This window comes from Pinus tabuliformis, chromosome 7 (genome assembly GCF_031772625.1).
Source record: "Pinus tabuliformis cultivar Carrire ecotype Pingquan chromosome 7, CPIR1, whole genome shotgun sequence".
NCBI classification, from domain to species: Eukaryota; Viridiplantae; Streptophyta; class Pinopsida; order Pinales; family Pinaceae; genus Pinus; species Pinus tabuliformis.
In genome coordinates, this window is record NC_142293.1 from 1322702973 (window position 1) to 1322728985 (window position 26013).

The following is a 26013-nucleotide window of genomic DNA, read 5'->3' on the forward strand; positions in this document are numbered from 1 at the left end:
TTAGAATGAAGGCTTGGAGATGATATCATTTTATGCACTAATTTTTGTGGCCTTGTTGGTATAATTATTTAGACTTATGATTGAGGATGGGATTGTTAACCTGTAACTCCCTATGCAAATCATGAAGTCCTACACCACCTTTCTGTATTTCACATTATAAGATATAGTTTTTATCCTAAATGTGTCTTATATCCTAGTTTACCTCTTCCTATCCTTATCTCTTGGTGAGGTGGTGTATGAGATTAAATCTAATTTATGAGGTGGTTTCATCCATGTACTATAAAATTGTATTATTGGAATGAATCTTTGATTGAGAAAGAGAATGGCTTAAAGCCTCTTCTGCCAATTTCTTGTGTCTCTTGTCTTATTTGCATTCTATTTCATAAAAATCTTTGTGTGTGTGTGTGTGTGCACGTTGTGGGCTAGCTTGAGTGGTTGAGCACTTAAAGCTTCATATAAGATTATCTAAAATTGATTTTCTTTATTGCATGCCTCACTTGATGCCCCCATTAGGTCAATTTTCATAATCAATACTAATAGGTTTACACTACGTACCATTTGTGAAATGTGGAGAAGTTCCTATGAGGTTTTCCTTGGAAAAAAATATATTATTATTATTATTATTATAATATGTAAATTGCATGTAGCTTGAGTGGTTGCGAGGAAAAGTTGTTACCCTCCTCACCTAGGTTCATTCTTACTTTGTGACATGTTGCTCTTAGTGAAACGATTATTGATGAGCTATATACAATATATTCATGAGTCATTGACCCAAGACCTGAAGAATATAGGGTTTACACAAGGGTACCATCCTCAAAATGAGGGGAAGTATTTAGGAGGCTTCCCCGGGATATATTACCTAGGACAAAAAGAATGTTAGAGAATCAAGGAATTAGAGAAGTGAATAACTATGAATTCCAAGAAGAAATTATCTAAACAAATATCATTATATCACTAAAGCACAAGAAAGTATAGCTCAAACTATAATGGATAAGATCATATAATACTATATAATGATGATTGATAGAGAAGTCCATGGGATTTTCTTTATATAACCTAAATCATAATTAGCTACCATAAAATATGGAAGACATAGTCAACTCTTCTCGAAGTTTCACATACTTGGATTATGTTAGCATAGTCTAAAGTTAGCCATACTTATAAGATTATGTTATTGGTTTTGTAATGATATTAACAATCAAATCAAATGTCTCATTTTAAACAAGAGAGACAATTTCTCATGTACCCATTGTTTCAATTAATGGGCATGAAGCTCCACATGCTTCATTTTACTCTTAGCAAGGCTTTGACTACTTATATTTTGTTTTAATTATCACAATGCACTATGGTTGATTCCCTAAAAGAAAATATAAACTCACCCATTAGTCATGAATCCACATTACCTTTGTGTCAACATCATTTGCGCCTCTATATTCAATGTATGTGGTCAATAAGGAAACCACCTTATGCTTTTACAAAACTAGAAAATTGATCCAAAGCCAAAATGAAACACATAACCAGAAGTCAAATTTGCGTCATCTTCATCTTTAACCCAATAGAGGTTTGTCTAAATAATCAATTGTTGTAAGATCTTTCTATCATACTTTATAATACACTGATATGCGCCCTTGATATAGTGAATAATTCTCTTTGTGGAATTTGAATGACTTTCTTTCTTATTTTGTTTGAACCTATAGACCACAAGCACAACAAAGGCTATATCAAGCCAATTGTGAGTCAAATAAATGAGGCTACCAACAATTTTCTTGTAGAGAGTAACAACAACTTCAAGATAATCACACTCCTTAGCCAACAACTCCCTATTGAGATGGTGTAGCACATGGTTTATAATCATCCATCTTAAACTTCCATAATATATTCAACACAAATTTAGGTTGAGAAAGGAGAATATTGTTATGCATCTTCAAAACTTGGATGCCCAAGAAGAAATGCGACAAAAAAGGTTGATCACTTCAAATGTGTTTGTTAATTTTTTATTCAAATCCAAAATTAAGTCAATACTACCTCTAGTGATGACTAAATCATCAACATATAGTGCAAAAATTAAAGTATCACCACTCACATGTAAAACATAAATTTGTGATCTCGTGCACAATTTTTGAAATGAAAATTGAGAAAGAGCCTATTGATTTTCTCATACTTTGTTGTAGGAAGTTTTTTTTTTTCACCGGGGAAAATCATAATTTTCTATTCATATGGAAAATTACATGTTGTAAATTCCAGTGGCATATGCTATATGTTGTGGCCATAGCCGTCAAAATATATAGGTCTGTACATAATTACCCACTAAGGGTATACAGTGAAGTTTTGTAAATGTTTATACAGAAATACAAATTTTTTTATAGCATAGATAGTTGATATGTACTGCACAAAATACTATAAAATTAGGGCCTATCGGCCATTTTCTGTAGTTGATCGATGTAAGGCCTATGGCAATACTGAAAAAACTCTACCTCCCTCTGTTCTTGTATCAACCATTGACCTTTGGGTTGGTTCGAGGCCTCCTTGGAAAGCTGATCTGCAATTTGATTGCGCTCCCTATAAATGTGGAGACAAGAAATATGTTCAAAATGAGATTTTAATCGTAAGACATCATCCAAAATGTTTCTAAGAGAATGCACATGACATGCAGTTGTCCAATTGAACCAATTTATGATGATTTTGGAGTCCCCGAATATCTGAATTTGTCTACAGTCTTGTGCCAAGGCAAAATATAATAAGTGTCTGAGCGAAATGAGTTCTGCGAAGTTGTTTGTGCCAGCACCCAACCCCATGCGAATACGGAAAAAATGGTTGATAGATAGGTGAAGTAATACCCCCCCCCACACACACCATCCCTAGTCTTGTGTAGATCCATCAAAATATGCCCAAGGTTGATTATGGTTGATGGCTTCAGGTGCTATAGTATGAACAGGTGGGGGGTGGTCATCATCGGGCAACTCATTATAGTTATTGATGATCTGATCAATAACTAATGGCCACCGAATTTGCAAGTTATTAAAGATGATGCGATGAAGGCTTAACCAAGTATGCCAACATATAATCAGTGGGAGATTATGGATCTTCATGTTAGTGGAAGCCGCCCACAAATTGTTCCATGCCTTCTTGATATCACGCCCATCCCATTGCTGTGTGATTGCTAGGGAGGAGAGGGCTTGTTCCCATATGTGTCAAATTTTATCCAGAATAGGAAGAGATGCTCATTTGATTCCTCGACCTGTTGACATATGATACACTAGGTCGGACCAAAGTGGGATCTCTTCATCAAGTTTATGCCATTAGTGTTTTATTCATAATGACATTCCACATAAAGAGACGGGTTCATGGGGGCGCCTTAATTTTCCAAAGAGATCTCCACCACCCCTCTAGAACAGGTGGCTTGTGCGCAACATGAATGATGGGGTATCCTTCCTTGGGGGAGTATATTCCGTGTGCTATAAGTGCCCACATGAGCTCATCTTCATCATTTGATATGCGGACATGTGATTCAGACAATGCATTAATGTAACTCTCCCATTCATGAAGCCATTGTTCACGGATACCAAGTGTGTCTGCTGATTTCCAAGCCTGCATGAAAATAGTGGAGTTCTCTAGATCCGCAATTTGAGCTATCAAGATTACGACCCTGTCATTTAGGAATTCAATAAGGTCTAATGGAAGGTGATACATATTGCCACAACTAATCCATGGATCTGAGCCAATGAGGACTGATGTACCATCTTTAATGTGCCAAGTGAGGCCATTCTTGATGGTAGGGAGAGTTTGAAGAACGACCCTCCAGATAACTGAAATACCCTGTTTGTGCCAAGTAGGGAGTCGAATCCAATCAATTAGGTGAAGTGACCAAATGTATTTATTTATTATCACATTGGTCCACAGGCTTCTGGATTTTAGTAGGAGCCATCCTAATTTCGTAGCCAAAGCATGTGCGAAGGTAGGAAGATCTTTGAGACCCCATCCCCCCCATTTCTTGGGCAATGCAATACGACTCCATCTCACCTAGGCGAATGGCTTCCCCTCCTTGTGCCCATTCCATAGGAATTTGCAGCATATTTTTTGGATTCTCGAAAGAATACCTTGAGGAATCCATGCTAAGGACATCTAGTAAACCAGAGTGGCTTCCAATACAGATTTGATAAGCACCAACCTCCCTGCTTTGGATAAGAAACGATGATTCCAATTTAGAAGTCTTTTTTCCAACTTAGTCACCAACCAAATCTAGTGTGCTATTTTGTACCCATGGGATTTTATGCGAAACTCTAGGTATTTAAGTTCATCTTTCAATTGGTGACTTTGAAAAGGAAACTTCTGATCAGCAAATCGGGTTTCCTGTGGAGAGCACGTCAAGAAAGTAATGGTAGACTTTGGCTTGTTTCTTTCCATCCTAGTGACAACACTGAAAAGTAGCATGATATCATAAAAAGTAGAGAAGTCTCGGATGCCACCACTAAGGAAGATAAACACATCATCAATGAATAGAAGATGGGATATTGTACACTGATCAATGATCTTGAGTCCCTATAGACACCCTTCTCTTCTTTCATGCAAGATCATCCTACTTAGGCCTTCCATAACAAGCAGAAAGAGTAAAGGAGAGAGAGGGCATCCTTGTCTGAGACCCCTCTCAGCATGGAAGAAGTTGGAGGCAGACCCATTGATAAGAACACTAAAAAAGACACAGGAAATACAACACATGATCCAATGTATGGATGTGATAGGGAAACCTAGATGAGTGAGAAGCATTCTTAGATAGAGCCAGCTAACCTGACCAAAGACCTTGGAGAGGTTGATTTTGAGGATGGCTCCTTTAATATGCTTCAATTTGATGGAGTGGAGTGCTTCCTGAGCAGTACCAATGGCTTCATGAATCTATCGGTTGTGAAGGAAGCCAAATTGTTCAGATGAAATGTTGGCGGAGATAATAGGATTGATACAACTGGCAATGGTTTTGGCGGGAAGTCATTGAAAGATTGAGGAGAATCAACCTTGGGGATAAGAGCAGTGAAGGTGGAGTTGATTGCCTCATACATGCACCCCGAAAGTCGACATTCCTCCACAACCTTAAGTAGGTCCATGCCTATAGTCTCAAAAAAGGCAAGATATAATTCTACTGATCATTTATCAGGTCTGAGACTTTTATCCTTCTTGAACCCTTCAAGTGTACTTTCCAGTTCCCCCATAGATACATGCTTGTTAAGGTATTCTGTTGCATCAGGGTCTACAAATTGAGGGAAGAGTCCAACAATGTGAATAATTTCTGCAAGTGAGGTCCCAAGTAGTGCCTTGAAAAGTTGTTGGAAATGAGAGCTTCCCAAACGAGCTAGTTGGCGGAAGATATGTGCAAACTGACCATGTTCAATAGGAATCTTCCAAATAGTATTACAAGCCTGTCTTCCTTTAGAAAAATTGTGGAAGAATTTGGTATTATCATCCCTCGCCTTCAGCCATATGGCTCTGCTTCTGAGTCTCCATGTCTACTCTCGTTCCTGAAGAATTTGGGACCTCTGGGCCTCAAGCTCGGTGAGGGTGGATTTAGCTTTTGCTGAGATGAACGCCCAACCCTGCTCATCCAGTAGATCAACAAGCTGCTGCTCAATAGAGCAGAGATTCAGATCATCTCGAGCACGTTTAGTTTTTGCCCATTGTATGAACAAGATTTTAAGTTGTTTCAAACCATAAAATGATTTCTTTAGTGGACACACAAAACTAACATCCTCCTCAAAATTCATGGGTTGCTCCATATAAATCTCCTCAATGAGATCACCATGTAAGAAAGCACTCTTGACATCCATTTGGTGTACTTCCGATGCAAGTGAAAGAACAATTGTTACAAATTTCATCTTTACAACAATGGTAAAGTTATTGGTGTAGTCAATACCTTCCCATTGAGAGAAACCTTTTGGTGCCAGTTGAGCTATTTACCTCTCAAGAACACCTTCAAATATGGATTTATTCTTGTATACATGTTGACCTTCCATTATATTATTTCCTTGTGATTGGGGAACTAAGCTCCAAGTTTTATTCTTCATCAAGAAATGGTAATCTTCGACCATGACATTCTCCTATTTAGGTCGACCTTGTCCATCAAGATATGTATGAATATCACAAGCCTTTGGCATAGATTCCATTAAAGAAATACCCCCTTTTCATCTTTTTCAAGTGATAAGTGGTGAAATTTTCTCAACCATCCAACATAGGATTGATGTTTTATTAAATTTAAAAGAGGAATGAAACAAAGAAAACAAAGGTTTGTCACTCTTTAGAAGATTTTCAAGTGTTGGTTTATTTTGATAAACATTCATAGGATGAAAAGGATTTCAAAATCTATGATCTTATCCTGAAGTGGGACAAAATAAGTAAACAAAAAGGAAAACATAACAATTTTTAGGAATTGTGGTCATGGCCATACCAAGTTGTAGGGAAAATTGTCCTTGGAAAATATCATCTTCAAAAGAAGGAAGGAATCGAGGACTTCCTTCCAAGGAATGGCCAACTTCTAAAGTGGTATATTAGTTAGATTTTAAAGTAGATAGATTGTAAATATTAGGATCTAATTTTGTTGACACTTTATTGCTTCCAATTAATTATTTTTTATTGCTTGCATGTTATTTCAGAATTTACATTTTTACTTTGGCCATTCGATTTTTTTTAATTGAATATTGCCTTGCTAATATCACAATGTAGTTTTTGTTTTCTTGGAAAGTAGCCTCTACATGTCATTATATCTCACTATGTTTGTGCATTTACTTTCCTGCAACTAGTGGCTAAGCCTAGCAAACTCTATATGGTTTTATGTTCATTTATGTACTTGAAGATAGATGTTTTGAATGTAAATTATGTATGTCTCAAGACAATTTCCAACTATGGTTGGACCAGTGAACTTTTTGAGTGACTAAGACATTCTTTGTTCCCATGCTTTGCTTTGGTTAATGAGTTAACTTATCAAAGGAATCCATTCACATACATTACATGAGTTGATCAAGTGAAAGGTGAAAATTTGGAAATCCAAGATAAAATATCAAAGGAGATACTCTAATATCCAAGTGTAGCAAATATTTATTAATTCGAATAAAAGGTAATCGACTTCCATCAAGCCTCCAAAGGGTCATTTCTTCTCTCATCCATGAATTTCTAAAGCAAAATAAAAACAAAGGATTATGAAAGGAAGTAAATCTATTTGTAACGTAACTTAGATAGTCTTAATTGGGGCTATGGATGCTTAAATTCCAATTGATTTAGTTTTTTAATGTTGTGGTGACTCCAACAAGGTTATGGACACTCGTGAGAAATGAAAAAACACTAGAGGGATACTATATTCCTTTCATAGGAAAAATATTTTCACCCCAATTCTAAATAAGCCTTATGACCATGATTTTAAAATGGACCAATTGCTCATGCTGTGAAGTAAATACATGTCAATGTTCCTTGGTACAATTAATGAATTCCATAAACCAATTCATTGTAGCATTCATTGATTCCCTTAAAAAGAAAAGTTTATGGAGGACTATATCATATAATTGCTTCGATTTATATAAGGGGTAGATAAAATCCATATTCACTTCTCATTCATTTCCCAACAATTTTTGTCAGAGATTCTTGGCTTCATAGAATGTGCCTCCATTTGTTGTGGTCCTCAACTAGCTTGAAGTTCTAAGACTTGGGGTACTCCTAAAATTTTTCATGATCCTTGTCACTAAGCTTTGCTTCTGTTGTGACTTATCTTTTTAATGCATTTAACAATTCCAAAGGGTTTTGGATTTATGATAGTCTTGATTAATTTAGAGAAGGTCTAAATATCAATGTTATGGAATGCTTACCTCACTTTATCCTTTTGAATGGATGGTTTTCCAATACTTTCCATTAAGTTAAATTTTGAGTTGCCTTTTCATCTAAATATATTTTCATCTCTCATGTAGATGATTTAGATATTTGTTGTGCTTATGTTTATTAACTTTGGATTATTGATTAAAATTGACTGGATATGTTTCAATTCCCCGTTAAATGTAGAATTCACATGCACCATCCTCATACGTTTAGCGATGGAGTAGAAAACTTATCACCTTGAAACAAATCAATATTCAATACAATCATAAAATGTGAGATGTGAAAATAAGAAAATTAAGAAGTAAGATTGCACTTTGGCAATATAAGTGGAATGATAAATATCAACATGTACATGCACTCATTAAAGATAATGTGGTAGTGATAGGGACACAAGTGGATTAAGTGATGAAATTCGAGTGAGTTTCACAATGTGACACCACTAGGTGTCTTGTGAGTTTATTTTTTGACAATTTATTGATTTATAATGTCGAAGGTAGAATGATAAGTTTGGTAAAAGTGACATATGAGAAGGTGAATTCAAATAAATTTTCATCATACATACCAAGATAACATCCCTTTTTTTTTTTTTTTTTTTTTTTTTTTCTTATGGTTACTAATAGCCTTTTTATCATTAAAGATATCCTAGCCAAGTTTCAAAGCATGATGTGACTTTGAAGGTGTTTTTTCTCTCTCAATGCATATAATGTATAACACAACCTTTACCATGATATAGTGATTTTGTAAGCAATTTTTAGAATGCCTTAGTAAGGTAAACCAAAAAGAATATATCCTAGATGATAATTGGATGTATATTTATGCCCACAGGGCGGCGATATGCTGGTGATTGAGTGTTTTGTTAAGGCACTCATTTGTAAAGGTCATTGGTTCAAACCCCATGGGTGAGCATGTTAGGGGTAACTTTGGATTACCTTGTTCAACATGGTTTGCAGGCTATTATACCAGGCCAGGAGGGTTTTTCTTGGTAGTGATGTGATGTGATCCTGGGTGGAAACTATGATTGTATGGTTCTAGGTTATCGATTTCCCTCTTGATATATATATATATATATATATATATATATATATATATATATATATATATATAATTACGACTATTTCTCCTCAAATAGGTCATTTTCACTCCATGTTATATGAAAAGCATCAAGTAGAACAAAGAATAGGGCATCTAAACAACAATTGTGGTGTTCTCTAAACCCTACTTTTTAGAAGATCTATTATCCAATATTGGTGAGTGATTTATGTGTTTATGAAGTTTTGAAACCAAGGGGATCCACCAATAGGTTTTAATTAATTTGAAGGCTAAGCCAAACAATCTCTTTATTTTTTTTTTCATTATTCAAAATTTTTGGGATATTTCATGAGTTTAAGCCCTTGATCATGGATTATTATCCAATGTTAGAATTAGTAACCATGGAGATATATGGATTTGGATCTCTTAACTTAAAAGCCAATGATCTAGTGGAACCATGCAATAACCTAACAACACTCTAGACTTAACAATCTGAATAAGGAAGGTCTAATATAATTAGGTCACCAAATAAGAGATGTTTAAGCACTAAAACAATGGTAGTATTGGGTTTATGTTGTTGTTTGATCAGTGTGAAGCCAAATTATTGACTTTGGAGGCTTGCTAGTTCTCCGGGATGATGGTTTTCCCAAAAAAATCTAAATCGATAGGTTGGAAGGCTTGTTATCCATCCAAGCTAGTGATTTTATCATTAACTCTTGGGGTGGGTAAAATTTGCTAATCCATGCAATGGGAAGCTATTATAAAAATTACCATTTTAAACTAAAAATTCAAGAAATCCCATATGTTGACTTGGTAGGCTTGTCATCCCTCTATGCCAATGATTTTCTCAAGGAAGAATAAATAATTGACCTTAGTGGCCAACAACCCTCTCTTCACTCTTCATCTTCATCAACCTTAAGCAAGACTGGTCTTGATATTTTGGTTGCAGATTATCATGTTTCAACATTCTCCTTTGTCTTTGGTAGGTTTAAAGTTACTTATGATCATTATAAGTAGTAATACAAAGATATATTTCTATAGAATAATGTGCAACACCTATAGGCCCTTAGGTAGTGTGTTCATCATCAAATTTTCTCTCTTATCCTTTGGTGGTTCCATTCCCTTCTTGAGGTGTATTGGTTATGTTTCAATAGTTTCTAGCAATTACCATTGATAATCAAGCTTGAATTTGAACCCCCAATGTGTTCTCATCCCCAAAGCAAGGGTGCATTGCCTCTTGTTGTTTGGGGCACTCTCTTGTGCCCGCAAATCAATTTTTCATTTATAAAGAATCATCAAACACTTCAAAGAGAAACATCAAGATCAAGTTAGAAGTGTAATGTTTTTATTGATTAAATATTGTTAGAGAGAAGGAAAAAGTTCATTCTCTTCATATTTCTCTTCCTTGGTATAGCTCAACCTTTGAGTTTCTTTTATTTTTATTTTCTATGAGTAGATTGCTTCCTTCTACATATTCACTATATTAAACCTTGGGTGATAAAGGCAATATTATAAGAAGGTTGATTGTGGTAGATTCATGAAGAGAAACTATTTTAATATTCATGTGAATGATTACTTATAGATTGGATCAATTCACCATGCATATGATTGTCTTATAAATTTGAACAAAGAGTATGGTGATTAAAAATATAATTTTCAACTGATTTATATATGAGCATTTGATGCCCACTGCATCTTAATTTGTCTTTTTACAATGATGCATTTACTTTCTTTCATTTATGATGTGAATGTGTGAGTGAGAATACTTGATATGGATGCATGCCCTTGCTTTTCATAATGAAATCTTGTATGATACATGGATGCTATTCAAGCTTAATGAATAAGAGAAGAAATATTTTAGATCGTGCATGCATATTTGTATGCTAGTCAATATAAAGCAATAACATAAAAGAGAAGGTTTGCATTCACAGAGTCATGAACTAGGTCATGTCATTGTCTTTGACATTGTTTATCAATTCTCTCTCTTTACCCATATTGTTGCTTTTATATTTGTCAACAAGAGGTGATTGAGAGATGAGTAGTTATGAATTAATGAGCTTGAATGCATATACTTGATGTGTAGGATTTAATGAACTCCCACATGTAGAGTTAAATGCAAGAGTTGTGGATAAGGTGTTTTATGCTCTTGTTGAACAAAAGTATTTGAAAATAATATCCTAGAGCTCTAGATTTATTACAAGTTAATAATTTGGGTGAAAATGGTTAATTCTCACATTTGTCAAAGTAATTAAAACCATATTCATTCAAGCATGAAGTTAGGATTTGAATGAAAAAAGTTTGAAAGAGATATTTTTGATAAATATTTTAAGCAAAAGAATAAAGCTTGGATTATGTTTCAATTTTAATGAAAAGCCTAATGGAAAAGAATGAAATTTAACTTTACTTTCATGAGCTTTTTTCTAGATAGTAAGCCATGCATTAAGTTCGTATCTCAAGCTTTAATAAATCCACAATGAAGGAAGATTTGGGTTGTGTTCCTTATGGTAATATATTTACCTCCAGAATTAATTCTTGAATCCATGAACCCATGTGAAGCTTAGAAAATATCATCAAAAGAATTTTCTTCTCATTGAAAAATCCACCTAAGGTTTGTTAGTTTTACTTATAAAAGATAGGCGAGTAAAGCATGTTTGTTGTTTGTTGTTAATTTTTGTAGCTTAGGCATGTGCTTTTGCACATGCCTTGTGTCAAGGCGTGCAAAAGTTGCCCACATTCTCCTTAAAAAACTTGCTCTAGTTTGAACAAGTTACTAATGTAACTTAGCCTAGTCTAACTTAGGAAAAAACACATATTAGTATGCTGGCTTATTGAGATAAAAGAAACTTCGGAAAAGTAAAGTAATTTACTTTAGTGAATTTTTTTTAATATTAGTCGTTGATCTCGAGTGAGGCAAGATCTAACCTCAGATGTTAATAATTTTGGGATTAGGTTAGGGTTAGGGATTTAACTCAATGTAAAGTTATAAAAGCAAGGCTAAGGAGAGGATAAATACACATTACAATAACACAAGATTGAGAGAGGCATCTCAGTGAGCGGCGTCTTGGGTTAAAGGGAGGGAAAAAGGTTGGAGATTTAAATCTGTAGGAAATATTGAGCACCAATATAGGGTAGATCTATTAGATAAAATCCAAGTTATTTGTATTATGTATTTCCTTATTTGGGCCTGTTAGCACTCAGAATGAACCTCAAGGCTGAGAAGAGGCAATTCTGAGGTAACCACAGACCAAGCTTTTGATCTGGCATCTAGCCCTGCCAGACCAGAGAGGGCTCTCTCTTTGCCAACAAAACGTGGTTGCGATAACTGAATCTTAGGCTAGCTATGAAGAATAAGGATTTGGTTGAAAATTGTGGGTTGAAAACAGCAAGAGAAGGGACTATTGGGCTATGGATTTGGGGCTAGTTTCTGCTGGAAAACTTGGGGCAAAGTAAGCGCAATGTACAGCCAGATTAAAGATATAATGAGAGAAGAAAAGAGGGAAAAGACCACTGCCCTGTAGGCATCAATCAACAGATGGATCTATAGTGGCAACTTTAGAAGAAAGAGAAGCACAGGGTTACTCAACAGAGCATCTAACAAAGGATGGATTCTGAAAAGATAACCACTACATCAAACAACATAATCATTGTGAAAGGAGCATTGTGCATGGATGGATTCCTACCACTTCCATTAGAGAATGCTGTAACCAAATTAGCAGAAAAAACAAAGCATGGAAATGAATTTACAAGAAAAACATGCTCAACATTAAACACCGTGATGAATCCCAAATTTAAAGAGCAGAAAAAGCTTCATTAAAATAATATTCAAGGAAAACTTTACACAATCCAATGGTTGCCTCACTCTGCTGCAAAAATCCAACCATTACACTCTGAAATTCATCAAATATATACAATTATCTCATCCCTGTACTAAGGGAGTTGAGCTCAACCATCTCTCTCAAGATAGAATCAATTACATTAAATTTGGACCGAATTTCTAAAAATAGGGCTCAAAGATGAACTCGTATTTCTTGAACCATAACACCTGTTACAAAAATGAAAGAGGTTTTTGTAGATAAGGTCATTTTTGAGAAAAAACTCTCTCAAATTTTGAAAATTAGTTTCCAGTTGCTTGGAATCTGTGCCACAAAATAATCTCTAAACAGGAAATCACTAAATATTTTAAATCTGTAAAAATAGGCTATAAATATCTAGTCAAATATTCCAATTCATGACACCTGTGAATAAAATGAAAGAGGTTTTTGTTATATGGCTCGTTGTTGATAGAAACCTCCTTGGTTTTCTCAAAATTACTTTCCATATGTTGTAAAATGGCACCACACTACAATGACTAAAACAATGAAACAAATGCAAAATTTGTTTTGTTTTAGTGTAGGCTTCAAATAGAACTGCATATCTCCCACATAGTAACACCTGTGCATAAATTGAAGGAGGTTTTTGTTACTTGGTATGTGATTGACAAAAACCTCTTTCAATTTTGTAAAATTCATGTCCATTACTTTAGAAACTAGTTTTTTAGTAAACTTGTCCCTGTGTGCAACAAATGACCTCAAAACATGCATAACCAAGAATCAATCATTCATTTCAATCATATCTTCTGATCCAGGAACCGGTTTTGGGCATGCAATATACCGTTGGAAATATATTTCCGAGCTGTTTTTGATGAGTATACTTAGGATATGATTTGCACTGAAACTCATGTGCAAAACATCTCTGAAAACCACACATATCAAGAGCCCATTTTGATCCCTGGTGACAGGCTGCGAAGGGTGGAACTAACAGGGCCATTATCCCAGGACAGGAGCCCAAGTAGGTTTTGAGTAATTTTTAATGATGAAATGATTTGATTGGGCAGAAATATGTTTGTCATTGTTTTATGATATTAGTTATTTAAATTTTCTTCCATTGAAATTTATGTTAGGAAACTAGTTGTGTATTTATTCAATATATCAATTTCCTACTAGGAATTAAATACCAAGTACTAGGTTCATAAGAATTATAACATGGTATCAGAGTAGGATCTCTAAAAATAGATATTGGAATCATAGAAGCCAAGGTTTGTACATAATTGTTGGGCCAGGTTTGGTTGCAATCATGCAAAGGCAACAATTTTTAGAGGAGTTGAAGGCAAATTTTTCGAGTTTGATTTTTTTTTTGGCTGACGAAAGAAAAAAATAAAAAAATTTTGGGGGGGGGGGGGGGGGGGTCGAGTGGGTGCACAAAAATCCTAATGGCTCAACTAGTTTTTACATGGGTATCAACCACATAGTCTCCAGGAGTCACAAATCACTAGAAGATACGAAAGGGTGGCAAGGTAGCCAAACTCGAGGAAGAAATCAACCAGAACAAGATCATCATCGACTAAAATTCCTGGGTCGAAGGCATACAACCAAGTTTCTAATAGTAGGAAGTTATGATTGGTAGAATAACCAAGTCAAAATTTGCAGTGCAAGAAGGCTATGCTCGATGTAGCACGTCGATGCAGGCATAGGCAAGGGTTGGCAATGGCAATATGTTTAACAACATAGGTGGTGTTGCACATTACGTTGTCATTAATGACAACAATATGCCATTAATGTCAAAGGATATGTCAGTATGTAATTGGTGTCAAAGGGGATGCATGATACAACTACAATATTACTCATGATGCCTAAGGAACTAGCAGGACTCTCTATGAAGCGATATGACAACTAGATCTCTTATAGGTTCTCATCAAGTAAGTTAAAGGTGCTTGAAGTTATTTGAATTTTTGTTAGGTCCCTATAATACTAGTGATTCCCCCATTACTATTGTCATTGTAGCCCTTGTTTTATTATTGTGCCCCATAGAAGCCCACCATTGTTATTGTTGTGCCCTTATATTATTATTGTTATGTCGACTTTGATTATATTGTGACCCCTTAGACTCCTATATATAGAAAGGAGGTTTTGTCATTTGTATCATCCAAGAATTGTTCATTTTTGTAATGTAAAGGAGGCTACCCCCTCGAAGAGGCTGATTCTGAAGTCGTTGATCTATCTTTTCTATCTTTTTGTGAGCTAGTTTCTTAACATTTGGTATTAGAGCTTTGGATTTTAAGGTTTCACTACTCCAAAAAGGTCATTGTGGAATTTTCGTTATAACTTTTTATGTACGAAGTTTCAGAAGCTAAAAAAAAACCCATTTGAGGCTAAATCGTTCTGAACCTCGGGTCCGAATTTCAGATCTCGCTATATTTTTGGAGATATGATATGAGGAAGTTAGAGTTTTTTTGTTTTTTTGTTATTTGTTTTTTTGTTTTTTTTTTTGTTTTTTGTTTTTTGTTTTTTGTTTGTTTGTTTGTTTGTTTGTTTGTTTGTTTTTTTGTTTGTTTGTTTGTTTGTTTGTTTGTTTGTTTGTTTTTTTTTTTTTTTTTTTTTTTTTTTCAGACTTCCGAATTACATTCCAAACAGGTGACCTTGGGAACATTGTCATAACTTTCTATCTGAGAATCAGATTGAAATTTCATAAGAATTTAAAGAAATAGGACATACTTTAGTTTTATGTGTATCTTTTTCAGACCCGAAGGTCGAAACAATGACACGTGGCACGTCGTACAAGTTCGCTCTACTAAAAAATTATATAATCAGGTCATCTTGGGAGATTGGGCATAACTATTTCTTGGAGAATCCAATTTTGATCAAATTGGTGGAATTGGAAAGAGGACTTAGAGGGATACATCAAGAAGAAATTCCAGACCTTGGAGATCTGCAATTACAGAGATACAAAAAATTCAATATCGAGCTTCTACAAAGCGAAAAGAGGTGTGTATTCTTTTTAAAATTTTGCATAAGTTTGGGTTGAAAAATTAGTTTGAAGTTGAAAGGGAATAGTGAAGCATAATTATCATTAATTGATGCCCTGAAGAAAGAAAATGGAAACACCTAGTAAGCAACCTGAAATCTCTAGCATGACTCATAAATAAGAGGAAGAAATGCAACATGATATATCAAAATTACGAGACCAAGTGCAACAAATTTCACTCTCACAAAAGGTAACAGAAGCTAAGATTGATGGTTTAAAGAAAGGCATGAAAGCTAAGATGAATGGCATGGAAACTAAGATGAATGGCAGGGAAGTTAAGATGGATGGTGTGGAAGCTAAGATGGATGGCATGGAAACTAAGATGAATGGCATGGACGCTAAGATGGATGGTATAGAAGAAAAACTGAAAGGCGACATGGAAGATTTGAAGATAGATTTGACTAAGTTGCTACAAGAAATGCTTACTAATGGTGAAAGGGTAGTAAAGGAAACTCATGATGAGAACAAAAGAAATGTTAATCATGATTTCATAGACTCTAACGTTGGATTGAAGACTCACCATGTTCCAAAGATTGATATGAGGAAGTTTGATGACAAGGATCCTATAACATGGATACTACAGATGGAGCAATATTTCGATCTCCATAATGTGAAAAACACACAAAAGGTATGCATTGCAACTTTATATTTGGAACCAAATCAGTTTGTACGGTATCAATGGCTTTGCTCTCGTAAACAAATTGTCACTTGGGCAATTTTTATGGAAGAAATGATAGCACATTATGAGGATACAAAAGGAAACACTTTTTTAGCCAATTGATAAACCTCAAACAAAAGGGTTCAATGATGAAGCACATTGAGGACTTCCAAAAATTGAATATAAGGGTAAAGATATTCCAGAGGAGCATAGGATTGATGTGCTCATGTGGACTTTAAAAGATAACATCCAACATGAGGTTCGCCTTTGGGAACTTGACTCATTGAAGAAGGAAATCAGGTTGGCAAGAAAAATGGAAAGAAAAATTATGGCAACAAGGAAGCCTACCACTCACAACTATAAGGATGGAAGTGTTGTTTCCCCTAGCCTTCCACAACCTACAAGGCTGTCACCCCAACAATTGGAATAAGAAGAGTAAAAGGGATTTGTTATAGTTGTGATAACAAATACACTAAAGGTCATAAGTGTGCTGAGAAGAAATTATTTTACATAGATTGTGAAGAGGAAGAAAAGGAACAAGAAATGTCAAAAGAAGAAGAGATACACCAGGAACAAAACCTAGATAAATAAGAAGTGAATCTGACCATATCTTGTAATGCATTGTCAATAATTACCACTCCTCAAACTATCAAGATAGAAGGACATATCAAGAAGAAAAAGGTAATACTGTTGATTGGTTCGGGCAGTACCCATAATTTTATTCATTGTAAGATAGCCAAGGAATTGAATTGCTTCCTATATACAACATCAGAGTGTCAAGTGATGGTTGCAAGTGGAGGAACCATAAATTTCTTTGGAAAGTGACATAATACCAAGCTATCCATGGGAGAATATGTATTGAATAGCCCAATGCTTTCCATTCCAATGGGTGGTGTTGATGTTGTATTAGGATTCCAATGGCTACAATCCTTGGGTACAATAGCTTTTAATTTTCAAGAACTTTTCATGAAATTTTCTTCAGAAGGAAAGGAAGTTGAATTAAGAGGTATCGCAGGCAAACCGGGAAAGATAATCAACTCTAATGGAATGACAAAGCTTCTAAAGAAAGAACAACGAGGCGTAATTGCACAATTATGTTTGTTAGAGGTTCCCACATTGAAATCATCTATTTCTCCAGATCTCCAAAAAGTATTGGACAATCATTCCAAGATATTTGAGACTCCCAAAGGTCTCCCACCTATTCGTGATCATGATCATGCTATTCATTTGATTACAGGAAGTGTTCCTTCAAACATCAAGCCTTACATATATCCCTATGCCCAAAAGAGTGAAATTGAAAGTATGGTTGCAAAAATGCTAGAGGCTGGTATAATTCAACCTAGTCAAAGTTCTTTCTCTGCTCTAGTAGTATTGGTGCACAAGAAGGATGGATCATGGTGCATGTGCCTGGATTATAGGGAGGTCAACAAGCTCACTATTAAAGATAAATTTCCCATTCCTGTCATTGATGAACTATTCGCTGAATTACATGGATCAATCTACTTCACCAAGTTGGATCTTCGTTCAAGATATCATCAAATCAGAATGAACGCTGAAGACATTATGAAAACAACATTTAGAACTCATGAGGGTCATTATGAATTTTTGGTCATGCCTTTTGGCCTTACCAATGCACCTTCTACATTTCAAGGTTTGATGAATTCCATTTTCAAACCCTTCCTTAGAAAATTTGTGTTAGTATTTTTTGATGATATACTAATATATAACAAGTCTTGGAAGGATCATGTTCAACATGTTGACAGGGTGCTCAAACCATTGGAGAAGAAACAATTATATGCAAAAAGCTCCAAATGTTTCTTTGGAGTACAAGAGGTGGAATATCTGGGTCATATTGTATCTCATGAAGGTGTTAAGGTAGACCTTAGCAAAATTAATGTCATAAAGGAATGGAAAATCCCCACATCCAAAAAGCATCTGCGAGGATTTCTCGGGTTGACAGGGTATTATCTCAAGTTTGTTAAGAATTATGGGAGAATAACATCACCTCTAACAACATTATTGAAGAAAGATGCATTTTTATGGACTCCATAAGCAACGAAGGCCTTTGAACATCTTAAGGAGGCAATGTGCCAAGCACCGGTCTTAGCTACGTCTGACTTCACAAAAACATTTATTGTGGAATGTGATGCCTCAAAAAATGGAATTGGTGTTGCTTTAATGCAAGAAGAAAGACCCATTGCTTTTGAAAGTCGTCCAATCAAAGGAAAGTATTTACACAAAGCTATTTATGAGAAGGAAATGTTGGAAATAATACATGTACTTAAGAAATGGCGACCCTATCTAATGGGAAGACACTTCAAGGTAAAAACGGACCATGATAGTCTTAAATACTTTTTAGAACAAATATTATCTTCAAAAGAGCAGCAAAAATGGGTCACAAAGATGTTGGGTTATGACTTTGAAATCATTTACAAAAAAGGGAAGCAAAATGTTGTGGCAGATGCACTCTCAAGTAAGGATGAGGATGTGAAAGCATTGCTTTGTGCCATTTCTATTATCCAACAAGATTGGATAAATGAAGCAAGGGATGAATGGAAGAATGACGAAGAAGTGTGAGCACTCATCTAAAAGATTCAACAAGATCCCAATACATCTGATACATTTAGCTAGAAAAATGTTTCGTTATGGTACAAAGATCACTTATACCTATGTCAGAATTCCCAACTCAAACAAAAGATTCTTATGGAATTGCACACCTCTCCCTTAGGAGGGCACTCAGGATTTTTAAAAACTTACCACGGGGTTAAGAAGGATTTTTTTGGGATGGCCTTAAATCTGATATTCAAAGGTTTGTGGTAGAATGTTTGGTTTTCCAACAAAATAAAGTTGAAACAATTAAGACCCCGGGTCTATTACAACCTTTATCCATTCCAACTCAACGTTGGGAGGAGGTTTCAATGGATTTTATCTCAGGTTTACCCATGACCAAAGGAAAGAGTGTCATCATGGTGGTAGTTGACAGACTTACCAAGTATGCACACTTTTGTGCATTATCTCATCCATTTAAAGCGAGTACAGTTTCTACTGCATTTATGGAAACAATTCAACAGCTACATGGAAACCCAAATATTATTGTAAGCGACAAAGATCCCATTTTCATTGGAAACTTTTGGACAAAATTATTTTCTTGTCTTGGTACTCAGTTACCTCATAGCTCATCTTATCATCCTCAATATGATGGGAAAATTGAGATAGTAAACAAATGCTTGGAAGGATATCTTCATTTCTTTGTATCTGATAAACAAACACAACGGGTCAAATGGTTGCCTCTGGCCGAATGGTGGTATAACACATCCTTCATTACTACAGCAAAAATGACCTAGTTTATGGCACTTTATGGATATCACCCACCGTCCATCACATCATATTTAAGAGAAAATTCTAAGGTTCAAGCAGTGGAAGATCACATCAAGCATCAACAACAAGTTCTCCAACTCTTAAATGATAACCTAACTTTGGCACAAAATAGAATGAAACAATAGGAAGATCAACATCGCAGTGAAAGAAGTTTTGATGTAGGTGATTGGGTATTTCTACGGCTACAGCCATATAAAAAAATGTCCCTCAAGCAAGCTAAGAAGGATAATAAATTATCACCAGAGTATTATGGTCTGTACAAGGTGTTGCAAAATATTGGTACTATGGCATACAAATTGGAGCTTCCTACAACGTCCCGAGTGCACCTAGTTTTCCATGTTTCATGCTTAAATAAGGTTATTGGTGACAAGCTCCCAGTTCAAACAATATTTCCATAACTTGACGAGGAGGGAAAAATCATATTGGAACTTGAAGCAGTCACAAAAAAGAACTCGACAACTACGAAATCGATCAATTTCGGAGTATCTCGTCAAGTGGAAGAACTTACCCACTGAAGATTCCACATGGGAGGATAAGAATTTTATATAGAAGCATATAGAACTACTCAAGCATTGAGGACAACACTTTTTTGAAGGAGAGGGGCATGTTAGGTCCCAATAATACTAGTGATTCCCCCATTACTATTGCCATTGTAGCCCTTATTGTTATTATTGCACCCCATAGAAGCCCACTATTGTTATTGTTGTGCCCTTATTTTTATGTCGGCTTTGATTATATTGTGACCCCTTAGACTCCTATATATAGAAATGAGGTTTTGTCATTTGTATCATCCAAGAATTGTTCATTTTTGTAATGTAAAGGAGGTTTCTCCCTCGAAGAGGCTGCTTCTGAAGTCATTGATCTATCTTTTCTATCTTTTTGTGAGCTGGTTTCTTAACAATTTTTTATGTGGCTATGATGTCCTAATGATCCTATAAAATACATGGTTATGTAGAGCTCATTGATACCTTTCCAATGGTATATCCTACTTTCAAAAACTACTATTGGATGAGAAGCTATGGCCATTTGAAAATTATCTCTAGTTGGAGGCCCTAACTATAGGGAAAAAACCACAAATGTTAATATGTTAAAAAGTGTGCACCTTCTGAGCACATCCATAGTCCATTGACCCAGTCAACAATCCATCTCAGTGGAACTTTCTTAACCTCTAACCTAGTTAATGATCATGCATCTTTTCAAGATATGATGCATCTAACCAACAAATGAAAAAATTGGAGGGTAGATGACAAAGCAACTTGCACAACAATTAACCCACCACATTGACCTCCCTTAAATTGACACGTGGTGAACTAGGACTGGCTAGCACATGGCAAGATCTCACAAGTTGTTTGTACACATAGGTGACACGTCACTCGCTAACATCAACATGTTGATGTGGAATCACTAGAAGTTTCCATGTAGCATGAACAAATGGCAAGCTTTGATTGTTAGATAGACTAAAAATGGGTGACATGTGGCATCCTTAACGAGCTACCATGTGGCATGATGAAATCATCATGTGAATGGCTAGGTTTTGCTAAGAACCCAATCATAGGGCCTGGTCACATGGAACCAAGGCGCTAAGGTTAAAAGGACAAATTAGAAAGTGTAGTCATATGGTGGGACCAACCATGGTCACATGGAAAAATTAATGGTTAAATGACACTATGTTGAGGTCATACGCTTAATCCAAGCCTCAGTTATATGGAATGTTGTATGGTGTCACATGGGATGTCGGCCCTAATGTTACTGGTTGAATCCACATGCCCTTGGGTTGAGCCTCCAAAATTTTGGGACCACGAAACACTACATATGTGTGCCCAAGTTGCTCATTCAAACACAAGTGATGGTGTGATGGATTGGTAAAACTCAATCTCATAATTTGAAGTTTTGTCTAGTTTTGAGTAATAATGAAGAGGCTTGGCGCTTGTTTCTTTTAATCATGAATAAAACTTAGATTTCTAACCTTTGGCATGGTTGTGGTTTGGTGATGCCCATGGTGGATTCCATGTCATTGGAAATTGTTATATATATGGGCATATATCGTGACATGGCATAACAGGGTAGGCATGAAGGCTATATTCTTATATGGGTAGTGTTATATATGTATGGCATACATAGTGACATGGCGTAGGATTGGCATGAAGGCCATATCCTTAAACATGTAGAGTTATCTACATTAACATATTTCGTGACATGGTATAACAGGGTTAGCATGAAGGCCATACCCTTGGGCATGCATAATTATCTTCATTGGCATACGTCATCACATGGTTGGAACGAAGGCCATACCCTCAAAATTTTGGTATTATATATTGGCATACGTTGTGACATAATATAACAAGGTTAGCACAAAGGCCATACCCTTGCTCCAATCTTAGATTGCAAATATCAAAAATTTGGAGGCTTGGGCTAACAAGCCTCACACACAACTCGGTTGGTGATGTGCTTTTGTTGTATTGGCTGAGACCCTGGATTGAGTCCTGGCGATAGTTGGGTTAAAACAATATATATATATATATATATATATTTTTTTTTTTTTGAGTATGTTTTGTAGAATGATTAATCAAACTAACGGTCACCATTATGTCTCATTAGCACCAAAATCTAGACAATTTGTAGAAGTGTGCCTAAAATGTGATATTTTGTAGAGCGCTTAATTTAATATAAAGTTTTTATTTGGTTTTATGGGTTTTTGGGCTCAGTATTGGTCTGAATAGGATTCTAGAAGAAGCTGAGTGATTAGGGCTTAGAGATGGATGTAACCAAGGGAATGTAATGTCTTATTGACACTTATTTATGGCCAAACTCACTTTTATGTGTTTTGAGGGAGTTGTATAATTTTTTTTAATATGTGACTAGGATTAGTTTTCGAGAAAGGTTATGTGTGACCAGATTGATGGATGAGTTGAAGTAAAGTATGGGCAATAGCATGACATTGTGTGATAGTGCTTTATGGAAATATTTGGAAAAGTGATTACAGTGACAGTGGTTGTATGTTATTGCAGTGACAATGGTTGTAGGTTATTGCAATGATAGTGGTTACAAAGTATGACAATTATTAGAGTGACAATGGTTGCAATTTATGACGGTGAGTGCAGTGGCAGTGGTTGCAAGTTATGACGGTGATTGCAGTGGAAATGGTTGCAGGTTGTGGTAGTAATTGTGGACTTTGCAGTGACAAAGATTACAGGTTGTAGATTGTGACATTACTTTTGATTTAGTGATATATGATGACAATGGATCTAGTTTGAAAAAGATATGAAATAGAGGTCCACAAGGAGTTAAAGAAGGAGGTTGGAGCCTAAAGAAGGTTAAAGCCCACTCATTATTGAGGTTGGAGCCTCAATCAAGCTTGACCCTAGAGCAGGTTGTAGCCTAGTCATAACCGAGGTTGGTGCCTCAATCAGGTTGTAGCCTATAGTGAGTAGTTGCTTGCATCTTTTGAGGTTGGTACCTCAATCAGGTTGTAGCATACTGCAAGTGGTAGCTTATATATCTTGGAGGTAGTTTCCTCCATTAGGTCGTAGCCTACAAATCTATGTAAATTAATTGAAGATAAAGAATAATATTATTTATGGTTTTCTCCTGTATGGGTTTCCACGTAAAAATCTTGTGTCTCTTTGTGATGTGATGGCTTCTTGATGTGTTATTGATATGATGGTAGCTTGATGATGCATTTTACTATTTGATGATGCTTATGGTTACAATTCATTACAAAATGATTAGTTGATTATGCAAAAAATTGTGAAATGGTAAAATCAATCTCACACTGATTCACTCCACCCCCTCTTAGTGTGGCCTTTGGGCCAATAAGTTGTATCATAACAGATTTCCTTCAGAAAAATTAAATATTGGAAGGTGAATTCAAATTAAAATGGCTACGCTGGAGCAATGGGTAAGCCCCCTATGTTTAATGGGACCAACTATCCATTTTGGAAGATAAGGATGTAGACATATATTATCTCCATGGGAGAAAAAGTTTGGAAAATTGTGGAGATCAGTTATAAAATTCCTAATGCCATTATAATTGGATGCAACAGAACAGGAAGTTTATACATTTAATGCACAAGCCAAACATGCTATCTTAATTGGATTGGAACATTAAGAATTCATCAAAGTAATGCAATGCAAGTAAGCTCATGAGGTATGGAATAAGCTTAAAACTTATTATGAAGGGGATGGAAAATTAAAAAAAGTGAGGTTGGAAACTCTCATGGGAAAATTTGTAAGTTTGAAGATGCAAGAAAATGATGACATTGATTCATATTTTGTTTGAGTAGAAAACATTTTCAACTCCATTGCAAGTCTCGATGAAGAAGTCAAGGATAACTCTATTGTTTGAAAGGTTTTGAGATAACCTCCATCAAGATTCAATTCCAAAGTATCAACCCTTGAAGAAGAATCAAAAGTAGACAAGATGTTCATGAATAAACTTCATGGAAATCTCTTTGCATATGAACTAAGAATCAAGGAAGACAAATTGGGAGTCAAGGAAGCAACTTTCAAGGCTACAAAACAAGAGAAAAATAAAAATCAAGAAGACTCTAACTTCGATGAATAATAAACCAAGTTTGTTCGAAAGTTGAAGAGAGGAACCAAAAAGTTCAAAGGTAAGCTTCCTTTAAAATATTTTGAATGTGGAAGGATAGGTCATTATGCATCTAAATTTCTTTATGATAAGATGCATGATAGTGATGATGAATAAATATTCAAATCCAAGCACCAAAAGAAAAGGCAAGCTAGTAAGAAAAATATTTTTTACTCAAAGGAATAAAGTAATAGTGAAAACAATGAAAGTGTGACTGATGAAGAAAGGGGTGAAATAGTATTCAATGTTGAGGCTAAAGAACCTGAAGTAGAAGTTGATTTTAAAGGAGAACTTAAAAGTGCATTGAAGGAAATAATAATTCTTTGCAAGAAGGAAAGTCAGATGATGCAACAACATCGAGACAAAAAAATGAATGAAGACACCATTCTTTCTCTGACATTCGAATTAGAAGAAGCAAAAATGGGTATTTGTGTCTAAACAACTAATGAAAAGGAGAAAACTTGTGAAATACTTGAAGAGGAGGTTTTCCTCTTAAGAGAATAATTGAAGCAACTCAATTAAAAGTTCCACAAATGGACTGAATCCCTAGATTACATACTCAACATCCATATGTCCCCACTTATTAAGATAGGTCTCGGTTATCAAGGAAATTTTGAGGCACCAAAGAACAACGACCCCCTAAGTTCATCAAATGAAGATCACTCAAATAATCTTAATCAGATATTCATAGCATCCAACAATAGTTCCCTTGAAGTAATGAACTAAGCTAAGCATGTACACTTTGATGTCTCTCAATACAATTCCATGAAGGAACAAAGTACAAGGAACTGAAACAAAGAGAAAGGATCCACAAGCAAAAATAACGCAGGCATTGAACATCAACAATTCAATATAGCTCCTTAAGAAGCATCGACAAGAAAAAATGATGCAGGTAATGAGGATCAACAAATGAGTATGGCACCTCAAAAATAATCCATAAGAAACAATCAAGCAGGTGTTGATAAACAAGGGAACATGGCTCCTCCAAGAAGTAACTTTAGAAGGTCAAGATCTTCGTCTATGACTAGGTTTCAAAATAAGTTTTTTGGTTATTGTTTCTCATGCACAAAATTTGGCCACAAAGCACATGATTGTAGGACCTATGTTATTGTGATATATAAATGATATGATAAGGTACATAGATGGATACATGTGGACCAAATGATAAGAATGCATTAGCCATTTCCACAAGGGTTGAGCCCCGGTGTTGAATGTCACATATGTCACAACAAAGGTCATATAGCACAAGATTGCATACTCAAATCAAGACGGTATAGCAGAGAGGGACTTCTTAACAATACTAGAAGAGGGAGAAGAGGTTAACGAGGACCTCGATTAGGTTTGAATCCTCAAATATAATCCCTTGGTAAAGGCTTCTTCAAGGCCATAATCTGTTGAATCAAAACTTGAAGAAGTAACTCCATGTATGAGGAAATTATGTGGACTATGACATCTACTTTGATTAGTATGGCTTGATGATGATATCTCAGATGTAAAAAAAGGAACAGGAATCAATGAATGCAGAGATGATAGGTACTTATCAATGAAGGAGCATGGTCTCAGGGGAATACTTTATAAGTACAACTATGAGCATCAGTGGAAGTATGATTTTAGGGGGAGACTCTATCAAAATGGAAGCATATTAGCAGGAGGGCATCATGGTTTAATCGAG